Here is a 14,023-nt window from a genome sequence, read left to right as displayed (position 1 = left end):
GCATCAGAATAGATGGTACAAGGGCATCAGAATCGTAGTTATCATCATGTACAAAGAACTGGTACCACACTGGAATTAAGAATTTAAGTTTCTCATGCACACACAGAACAGGTGCAACCTGGGCACCAGTGCAAGCCTCCCTTACATAGAGAGAATAGGTCTCACACAGGCAGAAGTTTCACCAGCTTCCCACATAAGCACAAAACAGTAAGAACATGGACATCAATAGAGTAAGCTCCCCCAGTTATACAAATGCAATGTCACATGGTCATCAGGACTACATGTATCCCTCACACAAACAAGAAGATGTACCACCTGGGCTACAGCATAGTTATAGTTAGGACCTAGTTTCCATAGGAAAAGCGTTTTCTTTTTTTGCCAATATCTTTGGCGCTGTTTGACGAATCTTCGTGAACTTTTCCAAATTAATGACTAGCTCAGGTCAGCTCCTGTCTTGAAAGTTTGGGGGTGATTCGTCAAGCGAGGGCCCAGAAAAAAGGGGGGTCCCAAAACGTGATTTACCCATGTTAATTTCCATAGGAAACTTTAGACAAAGTTACAGCCCGAACTTCTGAACAGAATTACACTTAATTTGGCAAAAAGGTAGGTCTTGGTCTAGAAAGCGTGCTTTTTTAAAAATGGTGTAAATCTGTTCTGTAGTTTCTGAGAAATTTAAAAAATAAAAATATCCATATCGGAGCACCGAGAAGGATTCACGACTTCTCCCGAGCACGAGCTTCATTCTTATTGGCTGCTAACACTCCAAACCAGAATGTGTTGGCAGCCATCTTGTGACTCGGTAACTGAGTCACAAGAAAACAGTTAAAAAAACATTACAAAACAAGAAAAGGGGGCAGGGTAGAAACACCCGGACCCCTAGCCCTGCGCAGTGGGGCCGGACCCCCAGGCACCCCCCCCCAAAATTTAAAAAACAAAAATAGGCAGAATTCACAGTGGGTGCGCATATCCTGCCAAATAGATTTTAAAAAACGAAGCAGGGCTCCCGCGCTTCGTTTCTTTGAGACCCTGGGTGGGCCAGGTGCCGGGGACAATGGGGAAATTATATGTGGGGGCCCGTGGGGGCCCCCACTGCCCCGGGGATCACCAAACCCTTGGGGCTTTAAAAAAAATGTGTGGGGGGACTCTAACCCCCCCATGCTGCCCCAGGGACCGCCACGTCCCCTGGCCTTTACTAGATTTGAGGCAGGGGGCCTCATGGGCCCCGCAATCCCCGGGGACCGCCACCTTCCTGGGGCTTACATTAATTATAGAAGGGGCCTTGCAGGTCCCCCAAGCCCTGGGGACCACCACCTCCCCGGGGCTTCCTTCATTAATTAGGGGTGCCTCGCGCCCCCCCTGGGGCTATGCAAATGTAAGCCCTTGATGGCCCTGGGGACCGCCATACCCCCAGGGCGGGATACTTCGATGTCCCAGGATGCCCACCCCTAAGACATTGCTGTTTGCTATGGCAGAGAGGGAGTATGGCTCCCTCCCTGCCATAGCAAACACTGCTTTCCTTCTTGGAAGCAAAAGCTGGAAACTTGCTCTTGCTTCCAAGAAGCAAAGCAGAATTGCTTATGGACAAGGGGAGCTGTATGTCCAAAGCAATGGTGGCTCCTGCAGGAGGCAGGAAGCTGGCAGGGACCATGGGGGAATTGGGGCTCCCCCCCACAATCCCCAATGGTGAGGCCAGGCCCCGGGTTGATGAGGTCCCCAAGGTCAGAAGTGGCCTGAGAGGGGGGCCATGCAGCCCCCCCCCTTTCATTTTTTTTTTTAAAACAGAAGGTTGGGCCTGGAGTATGGGGTCCCCAGGCCACAATCGGCCTGAGGAGGTGGGCCCCGCTGCCCCCTCCCAATTTTTTTTATTTAAACAGGGCTGGCCAAGCCTCTGGGGTCCCCGGAGCATAATTGGCCTCAGTAGGGGGACCACGCAGCCCCCTACAAAAAAAATAAAAAGTAAAGGCTTGCCAGGCCCCGGGGGATGGGGTCCCCAGTGCCAGAAGTGGCCCAGGGAAGGGTGGCCATGCGGCCCTCCTCCGGAATATTATTATATTTTTTTTAAACAAGGCAATGCCTTGGGGGATGAAGTCCCCAAGGCCGATAAAGGCCTCATGAGGGGGCGGCACGGCCCCCCTTCAAAAAGGAAAAGGCTGGCCATTTCCTATGAAATGGGGTCCCGAGGGCCACAGAAAATAGTAAAAGAAGAGGGACCAAACAGCCCCCCCTTCTAACAAAACAAAAAAGAAGAAAAGTCAGCATCTTACCAGAGGCTCCACCCCCTTCCAGCACCATTCCATGGCATGTTCTAAGCTGGAGGATTAAGTCCCCTTGAACCCTGAGGGTCCCTGGGGGCCAACTAGCCCACCAGGTACCACCAGTAAGCCCCACACAGTGGGAGTGCTGAGAGGTGGTTCGAGTCCACGCCCCTTTTTACACCACTCTGTAAACGCGCCACTTGGCGGACTGCTGGTGGGGCGCTGAGGTCCTCTTTTGTTCTGAGGACCTCATCGCCCTCCTGATACCTCCGTTAAGTCCTACGCAGTGGAATTCCTGAGTGCTGGTCAGAGTCCCAGCACTCTTTCTCTGCATATAATAGGTTTCGCATTTGCGAGAGTTAAAGCTATTGGCATTGAAAATATAAACTTTTTTACTAATGTTTTTTGGAGTGGAGTGGAGTGGATGTACGTTGTGTGTAATGGAAATATGTGGTATGTTGCGCAGTGAAATTATGTGGATAGAAAGTATGTGGTATTTAGTGTATAGGAATTATGTAGAGTGGGATTATGTGTTATGGAGAGTAAGTTTGTGGTATGGTAGTCTGTGTTGTGGAATGGTAACCTCAGGTTTAGTCTTCCTTACTTCCATAGAAGCTCAACTATGAACTCAGTGAGACAAAAAAAGAAGGCATCACTGAGGAGCACTTGTGGACCTAATCAGAGGTATGAGGAGGGCCACAGGACTTATGCGACTGTTTGGCTGCACAGACTTTCGCACAATTATACATTTTCTGCTTTAGCCACATAATCCATCATCTGCTCTCTAATCTGCAGATTTGAACAAAAAAAGCCTTGTTTCTAGCTCAACCAGCTCAAACGTTAGAAAAATGAAGCGATAAGTGTTACAGCATGATGGAAGGCCCTTTGCAAACCTAGAATGGTCACCTGTTACGTATTGCTAAATGTGGGTGTTAAATTGATACTAATGGTGTGCAAGCCACTCTTGCTTCTTTCGGCGCCTCTCTTGTCTCTTTCTGCATTTCTGTTGCTTCTTTCTACACATTTATTTCTTTTTCTGCACTTCTCTTGCCTCTTTCTGCACATCTCTTCTACTTTCTGTACTTCTCCTGCCTCTTCCTGCACCTCTGTTGCCTCTTTCTTCACCTCACTTGTTTTTTTCTGTACCTCTCTTGACTGTTTCTATACCCCTCTTCCCCCTTTCTGCATGACTGTTGCTTCTTTCTGCACTTCTTTTGCCTCTTCCTCTTGCCTCTTCCCTCTTTCTGCACTTCTGTTGCTTCTTTCAGCACTTATCTAGCTTCTTTCTGCACCTCACTTGCTTCTTTCTGCACCTCTCTTGCCTCTTTCTGCAGTTCTCTTGCCTCCTTCTGCACCTCCCTTGCCTCTTTCTGCAACTCATTTGTCTCTTTATGCATTTCTCTTGCCTCCTTCTGCACCTCTGTTGCCTTTCAACACATCTCTTGCCTGTTTCTGCACATCTCTTGCCTCTTTCTGCACCTCTCTTGCCTCTTTCTGCACCTCACTTGCTTCTTTATGCACCCTGTTTGCCTGTTTCTGCCCCTCTTCCCTCTTTATGCAACTCTCTTGCCTCTTTCTACACCTCTCTTCCCTCTTTCTGCAACACCCTTGCCTCTTTCTGTACCTCTGTTGCTTCTTTCTGCAACTCCCTTGTCTCTTTCTGCACCCTTCATGTCTCTTTCAGCACCTCTGTTGCTTCTTTCTGCAGTTCTCTTCCTTCTTCCTGCACCCCTCTGGCCTCTTTCTGTACCCCTCTTGCCTCTTTTTTGTACCTCTCTTATCCCTTTCTGTAACTCTCTTGCCTCTTTCTGGACCTCTGTTGGTTCTTTATGCACTGCTCTTGCTTCTTTCTGCACCTCTGTTTCAAATTTCTGCACCCCTCTTGCCTTTTCTGCAACCCTCTTCCCTCTTTCTGCAACTCTCTTGCCTCAGTCTACTCACCTGTTCCTTTTTTCTGCATCCCTTTTGCCTGTTTCTGCAGTTCACTCACCTCCTTCTGCACCGCACTTGCCTCTTTTTGCACCTTTGTTGCTTCTTTTGCACTGCTCTTGCTTCTTTCTGCACCTCTATTGCTCCTCTTGCCTCTTTCTGTACCCCTCTTACCTGTCCTTTCGTTCATCTTTCTGCATCTCACTTGCCTCTTTCTTCACTTATCTTGCTTCTTTTTACACCTCTGTTGCTTCTTTCAGCAAATCTCTTGCCTCTTTCTATACTTCTATTGCCAGTTTCTGCACCTCTCTTGCCTCTTTCTGTACCTCACTTGCTTCCTTCTCCACCCCTCTTACCTCTTTGTGCACCCCTCTCCCTTCTTTGTGCATTTCGCTTGCCTTTTTTGTATACCTCTCTTCCCTCTGTCTTCACCACTCATGCCTCTTTCAGCACCTCTGTTGCTTCTTTTTGCACTTCTCTTCCTTCTTTCTGCACACCTCATGCCTCTTTGTGCACCCTTCTTCCCTTTTCCTGCATGTTTCTTGTTTTTTTCTGCACTGCTCTTGCCTCTTTCTGCACCCCTCTTGCCTCCCTCTATACCTCTGTTGTTTCTTACTGCACCTCCCTTGCAAATTTCGGCATCTGACTTGCCTCATTCTCTTCCTTCTGCACCTCTCTTGCCTCTTTCTGCACTTCTCTTGCCTCTTTCTGTGCTTCTCGAGCCTCTTTCTATATCCCTCTTGCCTCTTTCTGCACCTCACTTGCCAATTTCTGATCTTCACTTGCCTCTTTCTGAACCTCACTCTCTTCTTTCTGTACCTCTCTTGCCTCTTTCTGCTCATCCCTTGCTTCTTTCTGCATCTATTGCCTGTTTCTGCACCCTTCTTGTCTCTTTCAGCACCTCTGTTGCTTCTCTCGGCACTTTTATTCCTTATTTCTGCAACCCTCTTGCCTCTTTCTTGCCTATTTGTTCACCTCTCCTACCTCTTTCTGCACCCCTCTTGCTGCCCCTCTGTTGGTTCTTTATGCACTGCTCTTGCTTTTATCTGTACCTCTTTTGAAAATGTCTGTATCCCTCGTGCTTCTTTCTGTACCTCTCTTGCTTTTTTCATCACCCCTCTTGCCTTTTTTGCACCCCTCCTCCCTCTTTCTGCACCTCTCTTGCCTCTTTCTGCACCTCTCTTAATTCTTCCTGCACCCTTGTGGTCTCTTTCTGCACTTGTCTTCCCTCTTTCTGTATCTCTATTGCTTATTTCTGCACTTCTCTTGCTTCTTTCTGCACCTCTCTCGCTTCTTTATGCACCCTTCTTCCCTTTTTGCATCCTTCTTGTCTCTTTCTGCAGTTTTCTTACCATTTTCTGCAACTCGCTTGCTTCTTTCTGCATCTCACTTGCCTCTTTCTGCACTTCTCTTGCTTCTTTCTACAACCCTGTTGCTTTTTTCAGCAATTCTCATGCCTCTTTCTGCGCTTCCTTGCTTGTTTCTGTGCCTCTCTTGCCTCTTTCTGCACCTCACTTGCTTCTTTCTGCACCCCTATTGACTCTTTCTGCACCTCTCTTGATTCTTTCTACAACCCTGTTGCTTCTTTCAGCAATTATCTTGCCTCTTTCTGCGCTTCCATGCTTGTTTTTGTGCCTCCCTTGCCTGTTTATGTACCTCTCTTGCCTCATTCTGTACCTCTGTCGCTTCTTTCTGCACTTCTCTTGCCGCTTTCTATACCCTGTGCACCTCAATCAGCACCTCTGTTGGTTCTTTCTGCACTGCTGTTGCTTCTTTCTGCACCTCTTTTGCAAAGTCCTGCTCCGTCATGCCTCTTTCTGCACCACCCTTCCCTATTTCTCTACCTCTCTCACTTTTCTGCACTTCTCTTGCTTCTTTCTGCACTGCTCTTGCTTCTTTCTACACCTCTCTTGCAAATGTCTGTACCCCTGTTCCCTCTTTCTGTACATTTCTTGCCTGTTTCTGCACCTCTCCTGACTCTTTCGGTACTTCTGTTGCTTCTTTCGGCACTTCTCTTGCCTCTTTCTGTACCCCTCTTGCCTCTTTAAGCACCTCTGTTGCTTTTTTCTGGACTTCTCTAGCTTCTTTCTGTACCCCTCTTGCCTCTTTCTGCACCTCTTTTGCCTCTTTCTGCACCTGTTCCCTCTTTCTGCACATTTCCTGCCTGTTTCTGCACCTCTCTTGCCTCTTTCTGTACCTGTTGCTTCTTTCTGCACTTCTCTTGCCTCTTTTAGTACCACTCTTGCCTCTATCTGCACCTTTGTTGGTTCATTCTACTCTTGCTTCTTTCTGCACCTCTGTTACAAATGCATGCATCCCTCTTGCCTCGTTCTGTACCCCTTTTCCCTCTTTCTGCACCTCTCTTGCCTCTATCTGCACACATGTTCTCTCTTTCTTCACCCCTTTTGCATGTTTCTGCAACTCTCTTGCCTCTTTCTGTAGTTCTAATGCCTCCTTCTGCACCTCTGTTACTTCTTTCTGTACATGTCTTGCCTCTTACTGCACCCCTCTAGCCTCTTTCTGCACCCCTCTAGCCTCTTTCTGCACCCCTGTTGCTTCTGTGGCTTAGTGGACAAAAGAACAATGGATTTAACCCAGATCTTTTGACTGGGGGAGAATATTTGGATAGTCAGCATTCCGTCCATCATTTGTTTGCTATAACAATTTTTGCCCTAAGTGGGATGGGTATGCCCAGACGTGGGTTCCTTGCTGACTGTGCCACTCAATTTAAACTAGCCTGGCTGAAGAAGGGCGACATACCCTGAAACCGGTCCCAGGATGCTTTTTTCCAGTCCAGGCCGAACCTGGCCTGGCTGTTCGGTCTGGACTGTTCCCATGGGGCACAGGTTCAAGACTGATTTAAATATGGCTGGGTCCAAACTGGGGTGGTGTAGTGGGCAAAAGAACAATAGATTTAACCCCGATCTTTTGCCTGGGGGATAATGTTTGCATTGTCAGCATTCCGTCCCTCATTTGTTTGCTATAACATTTTTCGCCCTAAGTGGGGTGGTATGCCCAGACGTGGGTCTCTTGCTCACTGTGCCACTGGATTCAAGCTAGCCTGGCTGACGAAGGGTGACATAACCTGAAACCGGTCCCAGGATGCTTGTTTCCGGCCCAGGGTGGACCTGGCCTGGCAGTTCAGCCTGGACTGTTCACATGGGGCACAGGGTCAAGACTGATTTGCATATGGGTGGGTCCAAACTGGGTTGGCGTAGTGGGCAAAAGAACGATGGATTTAACCCAGATCTTTTGACTGGGGGAAAATGTTTGCATTGTCAGCATTCCGTCCATCATTTGTTTGCTATAACGATTTTCACCCTAAGTGGGATGGGTATGCCCAGACGTGGGTCCCTTGCTCACTAGCCTGGTTGAAGAAGGGTGACATACCCTCAAACCGATCCGAGGATGCTTGTTTCTGGTCCAGGGCGGACCTGGCCTGGCAGTTCGGTCTAGACTGTTCCCATGGGGCACAGGGTCAAGACTGATTTGCATATGGCTGGGTCCAAACTAAGGTGGCGTAGTGGGCAAAAGAACTATTAATTTAACCCAGATCTTTTGACTGGGGGAGAATGTTTGCATTGCCAGCATTCCGTCCATCATTTGTTTGCTATAACTATTATGTACTATGGCCTTACAGGGGGAGTCATGCCAATCACAGGGGTACCCCAACACATAGTGTGCCCTAGTGTTTGTAGGTGTTTTCACTGTATTCAAAGTGTCTTTCAGCATAGCCAGATAAAATCGGCCATTATAGTTAGTTGAGCTAAGTATAACTTGTGCCACCGCAATGCACTGTGATGACATCAAATATTACATCACTCATGACATGGTCAGTGACATCACTGATGACATCTCAAATGACACCACTGATCACATCATCAACCTAAACCCCTGATGCACCTCCTCACAGCCTAATATAACCTTTGATACACCCACTCTAAAATAGACTGTCATTCTCAAAACCATAGACACACCTATACCAGTTACTACATACCCACTCACTGATTCCTAAGTCTACACACATATCCACTCACTCACCCATACAGTCACTCATACATGCAGTCACTCATCAATACAGCCACTATCATATGCAATCATACACCTATACAGACAGTTACACATCGCAAGTTATACTTAGCTCAATTCCTATAATGGCCGAATTTCTCTGGTTTTCTACGAGTAAAATGTCCAACTAACTCTAACTTCACTGAAACCTGTGGTTATTTTCAGTGAATTTCTATGGTTTTTAAAATGCTAATTTCCAACTATAACGTCCCTGAAACCTATGTTTTTTTCAGTGAATATATATATATATACTAGCTGTACCCGGCCACGCGTTACTGTCGCTCAGTCTGGTTAAATGGAAGAGAAAGAAAAGAGCAAGCGCACGTTTCTAATATGTTTAATTTCACAATGCTTGTGCGTATACAATATGTTTTTGTGACTATTGTCTGTATGCGTCTCTTGTAGTTGTTGCGCAGAATGCAAATCGATAGGGTCTGTTCCGCCTTTCGATTAAAAACACACGCGTATTGTACACGCGCTTATTCGAAACCAACTTTGTGTATATATTAACACACGCTAATGTTGCAAAGTGAACCAACTCCTCCCCCCTTCCTCCACCCACTTCCCGGTCTGCCATCCTGACACCAACTGTCCATCCTAATATATGTAGAGTATTATCTCCATGCATCCTTTCTTAATGTTGCAAAGTGAACCAACTCCTTCCCCCTCCATCCACCCACTTCCTGGTCTGCCATCCTGACACCAACTGTCCATCCTAATATATAAAGACTGTTGTCTCTATGAGTCCATTGTATTTGTTGCACAGCTACCAAAAAGATAGGGTCTGTTCGGCCTTTCGATTAAAAACACGCGCGTATTGGACACGCGTGTATCCGAATCCAACGTTGTGTATATATAAACACGTGCTAATGTTGCAAAGTGAACAACTACTCCCCCCTCACTCCAACCACTTTCCGGTCTGCCATACTGACACCAACTTTTCATCCTAATATATGTAGATTATTGTCTCTATGCGTCCATTGTAGTTGTTGCGCAGCAACCTAATCGATAGGGTCTGTTCGGCCTTTCGATTAAAAAAATGCGCGTATTGGACACGCGCGTATTCGAACCCAACGTTGTGTATATATAAACACGCGCTTGATCGAATCCAACGTTGTGCCAAAATTTCAAAGCAACCGGTGAAGAACTTTCAGAGATTTAAGATTTTGAACAAAGAACATTGACATTTTTATGTGTCTGTTCGGGCTTTTGATTAAAAACACGCGCGTATTCGACACGTGCATATTCGAATCCAACATTGTGTCAAAATTTCAAAGCAATCGTTGAAGAACTTTCGGAGATTTACGACTGCGCAACTAAATCGATAGGGTCTGTTCGGCCTTTCGATTAAAATACGCGTGTATTGGACAGGCACGTATTCGAATCCAACGTTGTGTATATATAAACACGCGCTTAATCGAATCCAACGTTGTGTCAAATTTTCAAAGCTATCGGTGAAGAACTTTCAGAGATTTAAGATTTTGAACAAACGAACTTTGACATTTTTATGTGTCTGTTCGAGCTTTCGATTAAAAACATGCGCGTATTGGACACGTGCGTATTCGAATCCAACGTTGTGTATATAAAAACATGCGCGTATTCAAATCCAATGTTATGTCAACATTTTAAAGCAATCGGTGAAGAACTTTCGAAAATTTAAGATTTTGAACAAATGAACATTGACATTTTTATGTGTCTGTTCGGGCTTTCGATTTAAAACGCACATATTCAACACGCTCGTTTTCAAATCCAACGTTGTGTATATAAAAACATGCGCGTATCCGAATCCAACGTTGTGTCAAAATTTCAAAGCAATCGGTGAAGAACTTTCGGAGATTTACGATTTTGAACAAACGAACATTTACATTTTTATTTATATAGATATATATCAGTGACAAAACCTCAGCCACTCAGCTCTTGTACCCAGAGCTTGCAGGGGACTTTTTCACAACTGTAAAACTGTTCAGATTATCACTGGAAATACATTCATATGTGTACATCAGACCAGCAGGAAGTCAGCACTTACACTGAGTGAGTGAAAATAGGGGGGAGTAAAGAATTCTACCCTTCTAGAAAGTCCCACATCAGCAAAAGGGAGACAACCTTGCCAAGATGCATACCGAGATGCTGCAAAGGCCAGCACTGGCGGATCCTAGTTAAGGCTAAGCGGATGATCAAGCAGTGGGTACTCACCTTGAATTTCCGAAGAAACATTAGAAAGCATGAAGTGGGGGCACATAAAGATTTTTTTTTCCTGTCAATCCTCAGTGTCCCAATTTATTTAGTTAGGACACAAGTTGATCCACCATGTTCTTGAGCTAAACATTTGTCACCTGATGACTCAGGGATCAAAAATGGAGACAAGTACTTGGCTTAAGTGGAGGGTAATGCGGTTTCTGCTGTAACTGTCTGCAGTAGTTTGAGTACTCACACAATGTGAGGCCAGAAAGATATTCATTAGTAAGTAGACCTTCTAAGAGTTTAACTGCCACAAACCATAGGACGGTAACTTGAGTGACACAATGCATCACAATATGATAGGTAGTCACATAGCCTTTCTCATGAGCATCTTTGACATGACCATAGAAGAAAATCGCAGTCAGCTAACATGTTAATCTGGAAGCTGGAATGTTACACATCCAAGAGATCTCCACAGTGCGTGTTTCCCAACTGAAAAGGCTACTGCTACTGGCACTTGGGCTAAAGAATGTGGAAGAAGCCCATTAGAAACCGATATAGCCTCCATCAAAATGAATAAAGCTTGGCCCATATAACAGATAGGGTGCACTGCCCAGGTCTGTGCTGCGATGCACATGTAACTGAGTGCATCAGGAATAAACCAGGTCAGTGCATCCTATCACAGTGAATGTGTGGTTTGCAGTGCAGGCGTAAACCGATGCCTGCACTGAAAACAGCACAGGTAGCGAAAGGGAAGCCAGCTGTTTGAAGTAGCCTGTCTACATCTCACTGTGCAAGCCAGAATCTTAAAGGGAGCAGGGCATGCATGGCCGGTCTCTGGAACCTCCTTTACCCACTTTCAAGGGGCGATCGGGGTTACGGGGGCCTCGACTGCACCACCTCACAGTGGAGCTCAGTCTGTCTCCTGACCGCTCATTTGCCACTGTAATATGGTGCAGGACAAAGGCAACTGATTCCTCATTTGCAAGAGCTGCGCCATATGGGCCATCGAGGATCTGTTTGCCACCACCCTTTGCCAGACTGCACAACAAATAACGGGTCTCCACGTGCAAAGGTTATCTGAAGGCACAAGCCTGAAGATAAACATTGAATCTGGACATGGCTGAAGTTGACTGGGGCCTGATCACACGCAGACCTGCTGAGTGAAGCATGCAGTGAAGTATAAATCATTCAACTTAAGAATCGTTACTGCCATTCCAGGACCAACGTGCATTTGCAATAGGTCTCACATTTATGAGAATTTGAGCTATTGGCATTGTAAATGACAATGCCTTTTATTAAATGTGTTTTTTTTAAACAGATAAATAAAAGGCATTGTCATTTACAAGGCTAATTGCTTAAACTCTCGAAATTGCAAGAACCTTTGCATTGCAAATGCGTGCTATAAAAAAAAGTGTTAGGACAGAGCGTGCTCTGCAACAGCAGGTAGGACAAAGCTATTGGTGAAAATAGTGCTTGGAGGCTGTAATTAAAGCCTACCGAGCAACAACACAAGTAACAGGGGGTGTCGCCATGGGAGGTTACCAAATGAGACACGGTGGTACCAAGGAGGGACTACTAAGCCTTTTGACCAATGAGCAGCCACAGTTTATAGCGGACAATGATACAAGCCAATGAAAAATGTGGACGGAGAGTGGGTGGAGCTTTAAGTCCCTACCTCAATACAGCATGCCTCGCTGAGTAGCGCATGCTCTGCCTAGGCTCGACCTAAAAAACACTGCAGAAGCCATGTTGAAGGCAGGAAGGGGCTCGAAAGAACTACAGTTTACAGAATGTCTAGAGCAATTACTGCAAGGAGGAAGGCTATTGTGTGACACTGCTATATTCAATGGACCTGTTAGCCGACATAACATCTGAAGGAAACGGCCTATCTTCTGAATGAAATTAAGGCAAATGTTTCTAGAATGGCTGCTAAACTTTATTGCACTGGAGGTATGAAACTCCTCTGAAGGCATCAAATCATGGCAAGAGGACCGGGCACTGCAGGGTCACTCTGTCACCGGTGTTATAGATGAAAAACCCCGGAACCAAGACCACAAAGGGACAGGATGAGTAGAAGGGGCATACTTAAAGAGCCCTTTGTGGTGCCCCGGAAAGGTGACATTCATGTGAAATCCAAGCTAATAAAATGAAGGTGTTGATCAGTACAAAAAAAAATTAGACACTAGTTCACACTCAGCAGTGAGTTGAATAAGATCCCGGAGCATAATCTTGGTAGGCAGCTCAAGAGGTTGGATTGAGACCCAAACACCCTAAAGGAGCTGTTTGGATGTCACTACATCAACATCATCATCATACAAGAGGAAAAGACGCCCCAACCCCACCCCAAGAGACAGGGTAGAGCGCTTAGTTTTCTCCTTTTGATAATGAAAGAGAATCAGCTTGGTTGCAATGCACACTGTGCTTCCCTCATCTTTACACCCTTTTTAATCCCGTCTAGACAGTGCAAGGGCTGTCTCTACAAGACATTTTGTTCCCAGTTAGTGGGATATAACTGATACAGCCCGCCCATAGGCTTACCATTTGCTATCTGCAATGTTGCTCTCATATCCTTTGGTCCAGTTGGCACGCATGATGCTTCTTCTTGTGTTTTGCCCTCCCCTAGAGCATCGACCAAGCACTTGTGTCCATCCACTGCTCCTATTTTTAAGCTACTTTTTGGTGCTTAAGCACTCCATGAGTGCTTGTGTTTTCAGTCGCTTCTTTCTCCTTGTTCATGTTGCTTCTCATCTCCTCTCACCCACCCCCATCCTGTTCCTTCAATCCCCTCTCACCCCTTGCCCCTTTCTGTTTAATCTTTAAAAACCCTCCCTCCCAAACCCCGTTGCTCGTGTTCAGCTTTTTTTTTGTTTTTTGTTGGCCCTACTCCCCTGCACGTCTCATCCACAAGCAGATTCACATCCCTCTAAGACGGACTCACACATTTGTGTGCTTTAAATAGAAAGTAGTACTTTGCACGTCTTTAACACTAATGTGAGTGTGGGCTATGCTGACCCTAAGGTAGCCTTGCTTCCCGTATTTCAGTAGAGCGGTGATGTCATGCTACTTTCCACAGCCTCCTCCAGCCAGCTGCCGAGGATTGAAGGAGGAGCTGCTTCCAACACTTGATTCCAGCAGCCATTTGTTCTTCTGCATTTCATGGAAGACCCGAGACACAAAAGTGCAAATACAGGAGCCAGCAAACATGGGGACAATAAGGGTTAACAGATATAGGTCTGTAAAATATCTTTGTTTTATTTTGATGCCCCCTTTTCCGGTTTGTTGCTTTTTTCTTTCCCACTCATGTTCCTTCTTTTCTTACTATTTTTCCCTGACTTTATTTATTTGGTTACACAACTGGTTCAAGTTCACCAATAGTAAGCAGGCTCACCATCCGCACACAGGCGCTTATATACAAGCGATTTGCGCCACCCGCACGTCACTTTTCCCATGTTAAAAATGATGTAAAAGTGGCGCCAGGGGCTTGTAAATAAGCCCCACAGAGTTCAACTTCATGGATCCATGAGGGAGTAGTTAATATAGGTCAGCATTATTTTCTTTGCAGTCAGATGCTTGTAGTCCTCACTTTATGA

This window comes from Lissotriton vulgaris, chromosome 7 (genome assembly GCF_964263255.1).
Source record: "Lissotriton vulgaris chromosome 7, aLisVul1.2, whole genome shotgun sequence".
In the NCBI taxonomy this organism is placed as follows: Eukaryota; Metazoa; Chordata; class Amphibia; order Caudata; family Salamandridae; genus Lissotriton; species Lissotriton vulgaris.
This window is presented reverse-complemented; position numbering follows the sequence as displayed.